At 35.2% G+C, this 17386-nt stretch overlaps 1 protein-coding gene across 3 annotated transcripts in view; it reads left to right on the top strand.

Moving 5' to 3' along the window:
• GRIK2 (glutamate ionotropic receptor kainate type subunit 2) overlaps window positions 1-17386 on the top strand; it is a gene marked incomplete at both ends in the record, with an annotated part of 637516 nt that overhangs the window by 214671 nt on the left and 405459 nt on the right. The gene's annotated exons all lie outside the window — the stretch shown is intronic.

Below are 17386 nucleotides of genomic sequence, written 5' to 3'. Positions count from 1 at the left end.
TGGATTCTTTGGGAAGGAGACAAGTGTATATTGACACACAGCAAGTTCTATAGAAAAAATGAGAGAGAAGTGGGATTAGGAAGGAGAGAAATTTGGCTGCAATAGAGTCAGAAGAAGGACTCAGCTGACCCCTCAGGGGTGCTATGAAGCTAAGGTGGCTTTGAGAGACACCCCAGATTGGGGAGAGGTGCTGGGACCTTGTTTGTTGGCATTGATGAGCTCTTGGATATGCTGTGCCCTGAGAAGGAGATGTGCATTGGGGGAGGGACTTTTCAGCAGGGACTACTCCTGGGAAGGCCAGCAGGCAACCTTCCTAGCAACTGAGAGAATTAATCCCTCAGTCTTGAAAAGGAATCTGGGAGGCAAAGAACAGAACTGCTAATATCTTATATTTTTTGCTTTTCATAGACAAGAACTGTATCATCTCTCTTTAGAAGGAAGGACTGAGCTTTGCAGAATTGTCCATCAATAAATTTGTAGGTCGAAGCAAAACCATATGTATGACCCTAGGGTTGTGGTATGGAAGGAAGATTAAAACATGGTGTCAGTTTTTACCAGCAGGTAGTGTCTGCCCAGAAGACACACTTCCACCATCTTCCCCTGAAAAAAAAAAAAAAAAAAGTTTAAAAAAGGAAACTGGAAACTGTGTAAATGAAAAAGAAAATATAAGTAACAGTTTGATAGAACAGCAGAACAGATGCCACAGGGAATTATATTATGTGATTAATTGCCAAATGAGCCATGTTAAATCTATGCTGGAACAAATAAAAATAAATTACCAAATTAATGATATAGGCAATAGTTGTTGCAACAGTTTAGTTAGCATGGAAACTAAGGAATACTGAGCAGTTGGAAATAAGGCTGATACAATTCCAAAAAAGGAATTTCTTCCCATTTCTTCCCAAATGCTGTGAGTGTTTGAAGGTGTTGACAAAAGGATCATGAAAACTTGGCAAGAACTTTTTTGGGAGTGGTAGCAATGGACTGGAGTGAGAAGAGACTGGAGGAAAAGTTGGGCCCTCATAGACAATTTCCAGAGTCTAGGTGAGGTGGCAGGGGTGATGATGGAAGGAAGCAGCCTCTTCTATAAAGACATCCCTAACTTTCTGCTCCATGCTGAGTCCTCCTCATTGTATCTGTCACAGATTTTTGGTCTTTGATAATTTGCTATCATGTAGTCAGCATAAGAATAATAATTAAGAGTTGTGTAATTATTTGCATTTTACAGAGTGCTTTCACTGCTCATGAGTCTTCCAAGCATACAGGGAGCTGGGCAAGACTGGAATTTTTATCATCATTTTTAGATATGAAAGCAAAAGCCCAGTTGTGTAATGTTATTATTCCCTTCATTATAACTTCTTCAAGCTACAGAGTTTATTTCTATCCTTACAGAACCTAGAATAGTGCCTTGAATATGAAAAGCAGTCAACAAATTTTAGTGGGATGAGTGGGAGCTTATATTTGAGCTCAAACTCATAAAATTAGGTGTTATAGATTATGCTGCCAACAGATGACTCCAAGTAATATTAAAGTTGACTTTTTTATTTTTTTCTTCCGAATGAGCAAGATTTAGTTTTTGAATAGATGACAGCTTCATATGGTACTGTAGGTGTAATATCATATTTGGGGAACCTTTGTCTCATGCTATTAAAAAAGTTACAGAATTTTCAGATGGAATGTGTTGTAAGTATTTCTCTAAAATGAATATACCACCAGTGAAAAATGTTTGTATATTTGGATATACTAACATAACCTACACCAAATCACAGGGAAAAAATATATATAGAAGAGTAAAATGATGAAGTGTTGGGTGCTGAATACTACATTAAGTTCACAATTTTTGATAATCACAGTAGGTGATTTTCTTAATTCAGTATGTCATTACTCTTTTAAAGATAACTTGAAAAGGAAAAGATTCCATAATAATTTAATATATAATAAAAGCAACATTAAAATGCAGAAACAAATACTGGAATGAACTCTAATGTTTCACCTTTCCCAGTAATTTTTTTTTAACAATGAGAAAATTGAAGGGGGCTTGAGTAGATGATCTCTGAATTTTCTTTCAGATATTAAATATTTTTATTCCATTGTTGTCTAGTATTTAATGTGTAACTGTTACTGGAGACACAACAGAGACTGAAGAAGACATTTGTACTCCTAGATCATATTTATCACTATCACATATTTGAAAGATTTTCATATCACAACTTGAAGTAGATAGAGCTTGTATTACCTAAAAAGCGTGTTTATTTCAAAGAAAGCAGAACTAAAAAAAATTGGCCTGAGGTTGTAAAATACAGCTTATGTTTGAGGAAAAGTAAGGGATGCATTTTACTTGGGTACTAGTGGGATTTCAGTTTCAGAAACCATGTGAAAAAAGAGTTTCAATAAAGATATGACAAAATCCAATTCCAAGGAGGTCTTAAGGAGGAAGTAAACAGAAAACTGATTATCAGTCGGTCCTTAGTGACTTCCAAGTAAAATTCAATAGAGTAGCCCAGCAAAGTGAGACTGAAGGAATTTATGGTGTGGGTGGGTGGTAATAAAGTAGAGGCAGTGACATATGGGTAATGTTTAAAGAAATATTTGTAGTTTAAAAACATGGGTAAAGGTAGATAAGGTGGTGAATTACAGGGAATAAGAATTGGAGGAATGTTTATATGTTGGCTTTAATGGAGAACAGAGAATATTGGTGGACAAGCACATGGGAATAACTTTGGGCAAGATAATGAAGTCTTGAAGCTATTGGATCAGGGCAGAGTTGGGTGATTAAAGCTTGAGGAACACAGAAGTGAAAGGAGGGAAGAATCGATACAGAGAAACTTCAAGTTGAACATTCAGACTTTCCAAAATCCTGAAAAGTTTGGAATAGTTATTTTAAAGAACATGATGGGGAGTCAAAAACATGAAAATGAAAGGGAAAAAGAAACTCAAGAGAGTGAGAAGATAAGCCACAGACTGGGAGAAAATATTTGCAAAAGACACATCAGATAAAGGACTGTTTCCAAAATATAAAAAGAACTCTTAAAACTTAACAATAAAAAACAACTCAATTAAAAAGAAGGCCAAAGACTTTAACAGACTCCTCACCAAAGAAAATATGCAGATGCCAAGTATGAGAAGTTCTTTCACATAATATACCATCAGAGAAATGCAAATTAAAACAACAGTGAAATGCCACAACATACCAATTAGAATGGCCAAAATCCAGAACACTGACAATACTAAATGCTGATGAGGATATGGAACAATGGGAAATCAGATTCATTGCTGGCGGGTATGTAAAATGTACAGCCACATTGAAAGACAGTTTGATGGCTTCCTACAGAACTCGACATGCTCTTACTATATAATCCAGCATTCACACTCCCTGGTGTTTACCCAAAGAAGATGAGAATTTATGTCTACATAAAATCTTGCATGTGGATAACAATAGCAGCTTTCTTCATAATTGTCATAACGTGGAAGCAACCAAGATGCCCTTCAGTAGGTGAAGAGATGAATAAACCATGGTACCCCTGGGCAATAGAGTTTAATCAGTTTTAAAAACAAAAGGTCTATCAAGCCATGAAAAGACAAGGAGTACACTCAAATGTCTATTACTAAATGACAGCAGCCAATCTGAAAAACCTACATCCAGTTTCATTTCAATTATATGGACATTCTGGAAAGGGTAAAACTATGACAGTAAAAAGACAACTGGTTGCCAGGGTTGGGGGGCAGAGAAGGATAAGTAGATGGAACACTGAGGATTTTTAGGGCAGTGAAAATACTCTGTTTGATACTGTAATGATGGATTTATGTCATTACACTTTTGTCCAAACCCTTGTACAGCTAAAAGTGAATACTTATGTAAATGATAGAGTTTGAGTGATTTTAATGTGTCAGTGCAGGTTTATCAATTATAAAAAAAAAAAAAAAGGTACCACTCTGGTAAGGGATATTAATAATGGGAGAAGCTGTGCCTGTGTTGGGACATGGGATATGGAAGATATCTGTACCTTTCTTTCAGTTTTGCTGTGAACCTAAAACGGCTCTAAAAGTAGTTTTTAAATGTAATGACAGAATAATAATAGGAACTCAATAAATGAATGTTCTTTAAAACAAACCAACCAACCAACCTAGTAGGAAGGAAGGGAAGGAGAGAGGGAGGACAAGAGAGAGAGAAGAAAAATGGGAGAGCAGGGACAAACAGAAGGCAGCAAGTCAGGAAATTGGGAGGGTGATGGTCCAGGTCAAAGGTAAGCAAACTTCTTCTGTAAAGAGCCAGAGAATAAATATTTTAGAATTTGAGTGCCATGAACCCAGCTGCAATTCCCTCACTCTGTTTTGTAGCACAGAAGTAGTTTTAGACAATATATAAGCCAGTGGGTGGTATTTTGTTCCAATAAAACTTTATTTACAAAAATAGTTGGCTAGTCAGACTTAACCTAAGGGAATAGTTTGCTGATGCCTGATCCAGATGATGCCAGAGTCTATTTGGTTATAGATGAACCAAACTAGCGTGGCTTTATGACTTTCTTAAATATAAGAACAGGCATTATGTACACACACACACACACTCACACACACACACAGCCATACACATATGCATATGTATATTATGGCAATATTTATATGTATGTATGTGTATATTTTCATACATGTATACACATACCAGAAGTCATCCAAAATCTCTAACTTCTTGAATTTGAGTAAGATCAGCCTGTCACAGACCCAATTTTTCTGGGCCTTATGTTCTCTTGGTCATTTCTGATTTTGATTTTTTATTTCTACCGATATTTTTCTCCATGATTTGCACCCCTTTCTCTACCTCTGCCCCAAGGTAGTCTAACTATGATTTACAACTTCTTGTCCTTGTTTCCCCATACCTCAATTCTAAACCACAAAATATAAAAATGTTGTATGGAACACTACATTTCTTTTATTAAAGGTATTCTGGTCTCTGAAAGTCCTCACATTATGAATTATGTAGCAAACAACTTCAAAGTTTACACTGATTTTAGACACTTATATTCTTACAAAGCCTTTCAGTTATCATGCCAGGAAATTCTCAGGTCAGTGGTCAACTGACCCACATAGAATTGCTTTTAAACTGATATTTATTTTTCTGTCTGTGTCCTTTTCTTTTTCCCAATCCAGACAGAATAAATGAATGGATAGTGTGTCACAGAGAGATATTCAGTTATCTTTTTCATTATTTTCATTTCTACCAACATCTTTCTTCTAGAAATTCAACTTTTTACCCAAGAGGCCTGATTTGTTCTAAGCAATATCAGGTGGGTTTTTTGTTTGTTTGTTTGTTTTTTACTAGGGCCTATATTGCTAGATTATTTCATTTAGGTTACTCTGTGTGATTACAACTCTGCATGGTTGATATTGTCTTTTCCACTTAAAGAGATGACAGAAAGAATTGAAGTGGGTCAAGAGATCCAGTAAAAATGAAGGCAAAAGGAGTTTCTTTAGGAATGAGTGAGGGGACATAGAATTTGGTGTCTTTGGGAGGTGGGCTTGATAATATTGTATGTTAAGATGAGAGATACTTAATAACACCTGATTGATCTTCTATCACCTTCCCATAAAAATCATCATAGAAACCCTTGAAGAGAGGCAACGTTTTAACTGCATGGGGAGTTAGGAATAATAATTAAGGCTCTTCTATTCCAGGAGACATTGTTTTAATAAAAATTCAGGTGATCCCTGAGATAGTGTAGCCAAAGTGATTATCTTTAACAAAAATGTCCTTATGTTAAGTTTGAACAAATCTGTATCTGTACCTTTGTGTTGGTTTCAGTATATGTAAAAAAGACAATGGTTGTTTCACTATCATTTAAGCTGGCCAGCTGTAAATACTGAATCAGAACCCATTGGAATGTAAACCACACGAGCATAGGATTTCTCGTACAATGCTCTATTCCCTGGCACTAAGTAGATCCCGCATCCTAATTTATCGAATTACTTATTTTAGAGCATTATCAGTTCTAAAACAATTGTGAGTTAATGGTATCTATTTTGTTAGAAGCATCAGGAAACATTCTAAGTTAGGTTCCAGTTTCAGAGTGAGTTTGGTTCCTGCGTGATTTCCATGTGTGTGTCCTGTCTGCTGTTCCCTTGGCATCATTATATCATAGCAAGGATTTTCTTTGTTTTTAGTATGAATTGTTAAAGAGCTTTTCAAGAGAGCATTGAAGTCAAACCAAAATGTCACTGGGGCCATTTGACCCTTTCCAGTCCTTCAAGGATCCTTTGGCAGGGGGGGATTGGCATTTTACCCAGTCACCTGTGGCTGTAATTGTTTCCTCTGAATTCTTCAATCTCGGTCAGCCCTTGCAGCTGTTTTCATATCCCTCAAAATATGAAACAAAGTCTCTACTCCTTGGTCTCCCCAAATACCATCCACCCTAAGACATGAAGTAGGACAGAATTTACTGAGTGGTTGAATGGCTAGAACACGTGTGGTAACTTTTAAATTCAATCGAATATTAAACCTACCTAATTATTTGGACGGTGCTCCTTTTTTCTCCTCCCATATTTTCAGTTTTCTCTTCTGTTTGTATGACATCAACTTGTCTTGCTGCTGGACTTCCCAGTCACTGTAAACGCCCTCTACAACTCTTTTCCCTAGTTTACTTGTCCCTGTCTCCAACCTGCTTTACTCCTTCTTAAGCAGGACAGTGTGTCTTTCCTTTGTCTCAACATAGACTCAGGGCAACAAATTTCAGTGTTTAAGTGTGTGAGCTCTGGACTGAGTCCTCATTGGTATTCACTCGCCTCTGCTTTTTATTAGCTATGTGGCCCTAGCAAGTTTACTTAACTTTTCTGTGTCCTGATTTCATTTTTTATGCACTTTTGCAGGAATAATAGAATGAATTGATAAATGTAAAGCACCTAGAAAAGTATAGTATGGTAGAAAGTTCTCATTAAATGATAACTATTAGTATTATCTTGCTTCAAGGATTCTCTTCTTAAAAGAAAACAAGAAAACATTAAAAAAAAAAAAGTACCATATCATTGTTTCACTAAATGGAGATAAATATGCTCATCACAAGGAATTCAATAGTCAATATTAAAGTAAAATTATTTCTGCCTTGGTAAAGAACGCAAGTTGCAGTTCTTTACTCAAAAACCAGAAACCATATGCCCTCATTTTGGTCAGTTGTTTTTCTCTCCAACTATGAAAAATGATCATCATACTTTTGTTTTTTATGGTGAGTTCACTGTTTTTTAGCTATGATATGGTATAATTTTGTAGCCTCACTTTTATTGTAAAAATGTAGCTTCTAGGATTTTAGTGACAACTAAATAGAATAAGGATTCTTTTTGCAATTATTCTAACAATGATTAAGATACCAGACAATACTTCCTAAACAGAAATTATTTCATGCTTTTTCTCATTGAAAAAATTGAAAGACATGGATTCTCAGAGGGAGAGATTCAATGAGAATCCATGTCTTTCAATTTTTTCAATTGGTTTTCAATAGGTTTTTTTAGAAATGGAGTTTAACTGCAGATAACACAGTATATCTCCCTACATTTTAACAATGAGGACTCTGCCCATTTAGTTAGATGACTTAGAGAGAGAGTCTTGTGTCTCAATGTCAGGATTGGAGCCAGACAACTCTAAGAACTACTATTCCTGCACTCTTCCATGTTGGTGTTAGCATAACTCTAGAACAAAATTCAGTATCAGTAGTGTTTACCTTGAATCAGCATAGAAAAAACAATTGCTTTCAAACTTTTTCAAAGTGAATGGTCAACAATAATGTGGATCCATCACTTATTTGAATTGTTAAGTGAGTCACACCACATTGGTTTAAGCCCTAATCAAAGAAGATTGTCTTCAAGGGTAAGATTGACATCTTTGTATTTCCTATATTCCCTTTTATTTTCTTATACTAGGATCTTATGCAGCTCTCAGTCTATTTCTTGTTGAAAACATTCTACTGATGCATTCATTTATGTAATAGATTCCAAAGTATTTTTGTATATTAACTTCCTTTTAGCCAGTATATCAAAGACATAATCCCTGGTCTCAAAGACCTTAACCAATCAACTGAAAATAATGGATGTAAAATAGACATAAAAGTGCAAATAGTCAATGAATACATCATCAGTGTCAGTTGGGTAGAGAAGAAATTTCATCAATTCGAATGTGTTCACGTCAAGCCAAGGTGGATCGAGTAGTTGGCTTGGCTGGCCTAATCACAGCTAGCAGGTGAATATTTTGTTAAACATTTGAAGGAAGTGGTTAGGAGTTTGCGCTTCTGGATGAGACATGGTCTTGTAGATCGTTATATGGGTGGAGAATAACATAACCACCATTTTGGCAAGCTGGATTTATGGTTGGGATACTGAAGTTCACATGGGGAGAGAGAGTTATTTAATTTCAGGGGTGGACTGAGATTGGGACTAGAACTATTTGTGGAGGAACTTAAAAACCATGCTCAGCAAAGTCTGCGTTTAATTTTATGATTTAACGTGCTTTGCTTTTTACTCTCTTTTGGCAAGACCTTCCTTCATAAACTGAAAATAACTCATGAATGAATTATAACCAGTATCTCTTCATGTTTTAGAAGCTCCATGAATTTATAATGAATTCTATTCTTTGTATTCTCTGTTTGAGTGATGAAAGGGTCAGAAGCACAATTTATAGGTTAAATGATATTAGAGAACTATGCATTGTATGACATATTTCATTAAAGCAGAGGCTATGAGCTGGGGCTTTAACAACCAGGAATTTCCCACATCTGACCAGCAATCTTGTTCATAATTACTTTTATAATTGCTAAGAATAAGAAAAAAAGGACTGTGTGCATGCATTTTCTTTAAGTTTTACAACTGTAGTTTCTATTCGGATTGGATTTTAGGTGTAAGGAGATACTATATCATATAAAATGTAAAGTGTAATAATTACTTCTGTAATGCTTATGTAAAGTATAAAAGTTTGTCTATAAGTGTTCTGAAAGTATGTAGTAGCATAGTCACAATGTACTAGAATTAGAATTGAAATTCTTTTAAGGATTTATCTTTCTTAGGAGTAGAAAAGGTTAGTTACAAATGATCTCAAGAAAATTAAAAAGCGGATTGTATCCCTTGCTTCTCATTAAAAGGTTAATTGTTCCCATTTGAAAACTTGGCTTAAAAATCTCCTTGCTCATAAAGTATATAAAGTATTTAAAGTAAAAATGTAATGTAATATGTAATGTGCAATTGTAATATGATAAGAGGCATGCATATGGATAGAGCCAATGGATGATATTAGTAACTAACAATAAGTCAATTTTTAAGATGTATTTATTTGAGAGAGAGAGAGAGCATAAGCAGGGGGAGAGCCAGGTAGAGGGAGAGGGAGAAGCAGGTTTCCCACTGAGCAAGGAGCCAAATTTGGGGCTCGATCCCAGGAACCCAGGACCGTGACCCAAGCTGAATGCAGATGCTCAACTGACTGAGCCACCCAGGCGCCCCATAACAATAGGTCAGCTTTTAAAAAATCCAGACATCTTCCCATTTGCCCTTCTGGATCCATGAGATTTCATGGGAGCCTAGCTGAGTATATACAAAACTATGATGGAAATGAAGAACAAGGCAAGACAACGTATAATTAAGTGATAAATGGCACAGCCTGAAGCACTGCTAGAGTTTAGCAAAAGTACATACTGCCTTTAAGAAGTACATAAAATAGACATTTTCCAGGTTTTGTAACATTCATTTTATTCATTTTAATCAATGACCAAAAGGAAGTTTCAGACCCAAGAATGATAAACTGTGCTATTTGAAGGGCTATTAGAAGATAAGAAGACTGATTAATTATCCACATAATGATAGTTTAAAAAGCCAATAATTTATTTAAATATGTAATGACCTATTTGATGATGAACACTTCTTTCTGCTCTTTACCAAACAGGATATGATATTTTAATTTCTTTATGGTAATGCATAACATTTAAAAAATCATATTGAGTAGCTTCCTTTTTAACTACAGTCAAATGTACTAAGTCCTCAAAATGGCGGATGGCTTGAGCCTTGATATTTAAAGCAGGCCTACAAATCTGTAGAAACAACAAGAACAAGACTGTGAGATGAGGGGGTTCACAATTGTTAATAGTTTTTCAAATCTTACACAATTACTGGAGGAAACAATCCCACTTATTTATACCTTTCCCTTTACATCGGATACCATTCTATGAGAGACAACTTGTCACTATCTACATTTTTTACTAAATTCCTGTTTTCTACTACCTCTCAACAAAATACATATGTTATGGCTAAAATGCAGTGGAAAAGTTTAATGCTTATATACATGAGACCTTAGTCCTACCGGTATCACCTTCTTGCTGTGTTCATTACCAGCTGTTCTGAAGTCATCAATTCTTGTACATCTATTCCTTTCCCTTCCTTACATTCTTTTTCCCTTCCTCCCTGCATCCCTCTCTTCCATCTTTCCTTCGTTTTCCTTCCAATCCATATGAGGGAAGGTGTCTAAAAATGACAACAATAGCAGTAACAAGAAATAAAAGCTTAAATACTTTCTCTCTAAATTGCTAAAAGTTGGTATGATTTTTAAAATATTTAAACTCAATTTTGGGCTTTTTATATGTTGTTTCAGTGTCCTATAGGTCCAAGGTGACTAAATACCTCTGTGATTACCTTGGTGTAAGCTAAAATCAGTGTTATTTCTTCCTAACCTTTTCTTCCAAGCTTGAATGAAAGTCATAAAAAATGGTTTTATAGAAAGTATCTCATTAGCATAATAATTTCATAGGGTAGAAATATAATGATTGGATTATTTCAAATACATAGCCTATTTCTAGAAAGTAGAGACCACTTCCTATTCTTGGATAAGATAATAATTTTCTAGTGGATGTGGCATGAATAGAAAAGGCAGTAGGCTGACAGAAATCCACAGTTATGATTTCTGCTGTTCAGTGCAAGGTCAATGGTTAATTAAGTCACCATCAGTGGAAATTTGATCACAGATGAGGTCTTCCACTTTGCCTGTATCACTGGGCTCACACTAGATGACTCCGCTAAGTCATTATATTAACTTTGCTTCCTCCAGACAGGTGCATGATTCAGACTGGATTGACAGGGGATTTAGGTTGTGATGCTCTAATATTACTTTCTAGATGCCATCACCCATTTCCAAAAACACACATTCGTCTGTGAACCAGGATTTAATTTTGAACGTTTTGTTTGTCCTGCAAATTAACTACATAATGTCATGATGGTTTAGATTGGCAAGGATTTTATGGGTGCCTTTATTCATTGACTCATTAAATAATTCATTCATCCATTTCCACAAATACTCATGGAGCATCTCCAGTGTGCTAAGCGCCAAGTTGGGTACTGGAGTTAAGGAGATGAAAAAGAACAGCATGAACCTTGACATCAATTGAGTCCTTCAAGGTCTTCAGTTCACAGCAAGGTTAACTGAAGCCCAGAACACTTAATTGACTTTCTCAAGGTTCAGAGTTAGTTAATGGCCAAGCCAGGACTAAAATCTCAAGCTCTAAACTACCACCCTGCTTGGCACTTACCGTAAGTATGATGCTTTTTAATTTTTTCCTATAAATTCACATAAGCATGGTGTAGTACGATTGAGCATCATATATTTGTGTCAGCGCTTAAATATATATCTAAGTTAAACAACAGATGCCCAAGAAAACTCAGGTGGGTTTAGATGCAGGTAGTGTACATCACAGCCCAAGAAAAACTCTTCGCTTTAGAGGAAGACTATCTTTGTCTAGATTTGTATCTTTTGTGTACATTTGTATCTTCATTCTGTGAATCTGTCCAAAAATAACCCTCTCTCTCTTTCCTCTAAAGTGTACCTTGTACCACATTTTCTGTGTCACAAGCAGATATGTGAGGAGGAAAACAAATGGCACTTTTACTCACTTACAACTATGGGATATTTGTTGTCCTCTGACAAAAGCTAAATACATATTCATGGAATCCTACAAATGTAGTGGAAATTCCATCTCTGCCTCTAGGCTGTCTTTGGCTAGGTCACACGAGGCAGTTAGGGATATATATTGGTTCTTATATGTCTATTGGGAGAAATCCATTTCTGGAGGTTGGGCTGGGAAACAGTTTAGGTTGTGGCTTATGTATATTTATAGAGCTTACATTTACTCTCTTGCTGTTCCCCTGTGTGAATTGTTGTATGGGTTCATTTTGACAGTATTGGATGAGGCACAGCATTTTAACCTCTTTTCTCTTGTAATTATATAAACATGTACACTGTACATGGTGACCTGGGAATGCTGATCAGAACATCTGTTATGATAAACAGAACAGTGAATGAGAGTTGATTTTTGCATTGTAAAGTACTAAAAGTCACTCTTCTGATCTGTGGCTTTATGCAAATCAGAGTGTTTGAAAATGTTGCTGAAACCTGTCATTCTTTAACTTACCAGAGTTAGAAAGAGAGCTTGTTGTTATTTATTGTTCTGGCATGGGTGCTGCCCAGCTAGGGAGTTATCAGTCTTTCTTGGAAACAACTAAGTTAACTTTTATAGCAATTTGGATAGCAGTTTAAGTACTCTAGATCCTGCAGGAAAGCCCTAGTATAGAATGTAACCAATATTGTCAGGATAAGGTCAGGACATCAGCAAAGGTTCTTCAGTATGCAGTCACCATCAACTCCATATGTTCTTGGTAAATCTGGGGCTAAGAAACCAAGAGCCATGGAATAAGAATTGATAAAATGAATAATACTTATCATCCTTCTCCCAAAATAAATGATTAGTTGCAGACCTAGATCCAGGAGCAGATGATGACCTCACCTTGCATGAGAACCTCTGCCTATTCTTCTGGTTTCTCGAAAACCCTCTTCACTGCAGCATGATAGCCAATCTCAGGAGAATTAGCAGTGACCTTTCCCATTATTAGCTTGGGTGTAAGCAGAAGACATTTTTACATACTATTTTAAAATTACTTTTCATGTATTGATTTTTAAATATATATATCATATATTATATAAATTAAAAATATACATATATATATATTTCACTCAACGTATAGTTGGTTTCTAATTTAAATAGCAACAATTTTGATTTTGAGTTGCTTAGCACATCTGAAACTTGGGAGAGAATTATAACCAAGTTACTCACATTTCAACGAATATTGAGAAGTGGTGTTCTGGGAGGAGATGCTAAATTGACATCTCTGCCTGATCTGAATTGCTTCTCTCAAACTAGGTAATTTTTTTGTTCAGCTTTCAAGATCATTATTCCATAAAGGTAAAGTGATTCATTTCTTTCTTTCTTTTTTAATTGAAGTATAATTGACATATAATATTCTATTAGTTTCAAGTGTACATCATAGTGATTCAGTATTTTTTTAATATGTGTGCAGTGATCCTCATGATGTCTAGTTGTTATCTGCTACCATACAAAGTTATTACTATATTATTGACTATATTCCCTATGCTATACATTATATCCCCATGACTTATTTTTTCTATAACTTTAAGTTGTACTTCCTAATCCCCTTCACCAGTCTACCCGTCCCCCAACCCCCTCCCTCCTCTGGTAACCAGAAGTTTGTTTCTTTTATCTATGAGTGTTTCTGTTTTGCTTCATTTGTTCATCTGTTTCATTTCCTAGATTCCACACGTAAGTGAAATCATATGGTATTTACCTTTTTTCATCTGACTTGTTTCATTAGCATAATATCCTCTAAGTCTATCCATATTGTCACAAATAGCAGTATTTCATTCTTTTTTATGGCTGTGCAATATTCCATTGTGTGTGTATATAGATACCACACAACAACATGCCACATCTCCTTTATTCATCTATCACTGGACATATAGGTTGCTTCCAATGTTTGATTATTATAAATAATGCTGCAGTGAACATAGGGGTACATCTATCTCTTCTAAGTGTTTTCATTTTCTTTGGGTCAGTACGTAAAAGTGTTCTATGTTTAAGTTTTTGAGGAATCTCCATATTGTTTTCCATAGAGGCCACACCAATTTACATACCCACCAAAAGTGCAAGGGGGTTCCCTTTTCTCTACATCCTTATCCTAAAATTTGTATGGAGCCATAAAAGATTCCAAATAGCCAAAACAATCTTGAGAAAGAAGAACAAAGATAGAAGTATCATGCTTCCTGATTTCAAATTATAGTACAAAGATATAGTAATCAAAACAGTATGGTACTGGCATGAAAACAGATATATAGATCACTAGAATAAGAATAAAGAGTCCAGAAATAAACCCACACACATATGCTCAAATAATATATAACGAAGTAGACAAGAATACACAATAAGGAATAGATAACCTCTTCAATAAGTGATTTTGGGAAAACGGGACAGCTACATGCAAAAGAATGAAACTAGAAAACTATCTTACACCATAACAAAAATAAATTTAAAATGGATTAAACACCTGAATGTGAGACCTCAAAACTGTACATCTTCTAGAAGAAACATGGACAAGTCCCTAACAGTACTTTTAGTAGTAATTTTTTGGACCAGTCTCCTGGTGGCAAGGCAACAAAAGCTAAAATAAACAAATGGGATTATCCCAAACTAAAGTGGTTCATTTCTTTTTTTTTTTTTTTAAAGATTTTATTTATTTATTTGACAGAGAGAGATCACAAGTAGGCAGAGAGGCAGGCAGAGAGAGAGAGAGGAGGAAGCAGGCTCCCCACTGAGCAGAGAGCCTGATGTGGGGCTCGATCCCAGGACCCTGAGATCATGACCTGAGCCGAAGGCAGCTGCCCAACCCACTGAGCCACCCAGGCGCCCCTAAAGTGGTTCATTTCTATAGTGATGAGCCAAATTTCTGAATCTATATTTGGATATTTCCCTAAGATTGGAAATATTCTGCCTTTTGCTTAGGTTCTGTCTTATACTAAGAATCTAAAATGGTATAATGTTCTGTCTCAAATTACTCCATTATCAAATGTTGTTTTCTTCTTGTAAAGGTATCTCAGATATATAAAATTCTTTTTACTCCAAGACGTTTAGAAAATAGTAATTATCTATGGTTCAGTTATTCACAGCTGTCCTCCATTAATACTTTAATGTCTGTCCTTTCTGAGATATTTCTATATATGTATATTTATTTTATATTTATATATCTATAAATAAATATTTAGACATAACTAAAATGAAATAGCTAAGTTTTATTGAAATAGCCTGCTGTTCTAAGAATTTTAATTTATTCTTTCTTTTAACCTTCACAACAATCCTATGAAGTTGGTACTTAGTAACACAAATAACAATCCAATAGGAAACAGGTATAAAATAAGTTAAATGATTTCTTTAAGGCTGCTCAGCATAAAGGCTGAAGTGGATTATGAGCTCAAGCAGGCCAACTTCAGAGATCTTCTCTTTTTTTTTTTAAGTATTTATTTTAATTCCAGTTAGTCAACATACAGTGTTATATTAGTTTCAGGTGTATAATACAGTGATTCAACAACAGAGACCTTACTCTTAACTGTGTGACCTAAGCCGAAGGCAGATGTTTAACCGACTGAGCCACTCGACATCCCAAGATTCCATTCTTTCGAGGGATGAGAGGTATTCCATTGCATATATACACCACATCTTCTTTATCCATCCATCTGTCGATGGACATCTGGCCTCTTTCCATAGTTGGGCTATTTGGACATTCCTGCTATAAACGCTGGGGTGCAGTTGCCCCTTCAGATCACTTCTTTGTATCTTTGGGGTAAATACCCAGTAGTACAATTGCTGGGCCATAGGGTAGCTCTATTTTCAACTCTTTGAGGAACCTCCATACTGTTTTCCAGAGTGGCTGCACCAGCTTGCATTCCCCCCAGCAATGTAAGAGGTTCCCCTTTCTCTGCATCCTCACCAACATCATTGTTTCCTGACTTGTTAATTTTAGCCTTTCTGATTGGTGTGAGATGGTATCTCATTGTGGTTTTGATTAGTTTTTCCCTGATGCTGAGTGATGTTGAGCATTTTTCCATGTGTCTGTTGACCATTTGTATGTCTTCTTTGGAGAAATTTCTGTTTATGTCTTCTTCCCATTTCTCGATTGGATTATTAAACAAAAATATTTTTTAGTATTTTAAGAAACCTTGCCTGAAAAGGTGAAAGTAAACAGTTACTTTTAAAATTTCCTTTTATCTCTTTAGTTAAAAGAAAAAAATAAACACAAAAATACATGGCTCCAGCAAATAGCCTAAAGATTATTTTTAAAAGAAACTTAGCAAAATAATTATATAAGAGGGAATTAAAAGACTTTCTTGAAGTAATAGTCCATATAAGTAATGTAAATTCTATTATATGTAATATCAAATTACATATTTAAACTGCTTTATGGATTGCACTATTGCTCTTAAATTGATTTTGAATTTTTTAAAACATCAATTTTCTAGCCATCTTTTTAATTACTCTTTCTGGATTAAAACTTAAAGTTTATTTTAATGTCTCTAATATACCCTCCTAACATCTCTGTGTAGCTCTTTGCAAACTCAAAATGAATTTCCATCTATATTTTTATTGATTGAGCTCAGTAATATTTGGACACTTGGTTTTTCAAGTCAATTTTTGGGGGAAATTAATGTTAGGGTGTTAGAGTGTTCCACATTTGTAGGAGATTGGCAATTAACCACATTTTAAATTCTGACATAATCAGTTATGCTCCCCAATTTACTTTGCAGTTCTCAAGCGGCCTTAGAATCATGAAAGTTTTCTGACTCTCTGATCTTCAAGATCATTTCACCTATTCCCTACATTTTGCAAAAGGAAAAACAACAACAACAAAAAAAAACAGAGGTCTGGATTGTGAAGGGACTTGCTCATTCAATCACTTTTTGCCTTTTCTTTTTATTTAGCTGACCTATTTTTTAAAAATCAATATAATTAAAGTGTGTGCTCTTGGCCTCAAATAGTTGGTGTTATTTATACTGCTTATATGGTGATTATTCATGTGGCTGCCTTCCCTGTTATCTCAGTTTGATCTGTCCTATTTATATCTTGATATTATTCAAGCATCTGCCTTCCCAATCAGTATGCATTCCTTCTAGGTCTTAAATTGCTAACATTTAAGTACCCATTTCCCAATTTTCCTCGCAGTATGTAGTGCATCTGCTTTAAAAGTAATATTATTTGAATGTGTAACTCCATAGTTCTCTCTATGATTTCAAGGGTCCATTTGTAGAAGGAAATATCAACACCTATTTTCCATCCACTGGCAAAAAATATGTTGGAAACAATAGGAGGCTTGTAAAGTTAAAAGCTTATTCATTTTTATAATTAGAAAACACATTTATATGCGTGAGCCCAGCCAATCTTTGTTTAGTGGGATACTATGACATTATTTCCTACAACTTGATTTTGGTTTATATAATGCCTTCTAACAGACAGATATTCTCTATTTTAGACTGCATCAG

Source organism: Martes martes (genome assembly GCF_963455335.1).
Source record: "Martes martes genome assembly, chromosome: 6".
NCBI classification, from domain to species: domain Eukaryota; kingdom Metazoa; phylum Chordata; class Mammalia; order Carnivora; family Mustelidae; genus Martes; species Martes martes.
This window is presented reverse-complemented; position numbering and strand designations above follow the sequence as displayed.